The sequence below is a fragment of the Nicotiana attenuata genome, chromosome 10, assembly GCF_001879085.1.
Source record: "Nicotiana attenuata strain UT chromosome 10, NIATTr2, whole genome shotgun sequence".
Classification (NCBI taxonomy): Eukaryota; Viridiplantae; Streptophyta; class Magnoliopsida; order Solanales; family Solanaceae; genus Nicotiana; species Nicotiana attenuata.
The window spans coordinates 2,641,862-2,642,115 of record NC_031998.1 but is presented as its reverse complement, the minus strand read 5'-3'; positions in this window follow the sequence as shown (position 1 = coordinate 2,642,115).

The window sequence follows — 254 nt, the reverse complement described above, 5'->3', positions numbered from 1 at the left end:
CACACCGACTCTCTTAAGCAATGAATGAAAGACCTCTTCCAACCTCTTTTTCTTTTTCCCTGCACTGCATGCACTAATTAGTTGTAATTGCAATATTTACTCCAATTTTCCTTTTTCTGCATACCTTCTTGGGATTTTTCCAACCATTAATACATTTTCTGCCCCTCTATTTACAACTACTATTGTACTGTTCCTCCTTCAATTCAATTAAATTCCTATTTATTAACTCTCTCTCTTCCACCCCACTCCCCCCC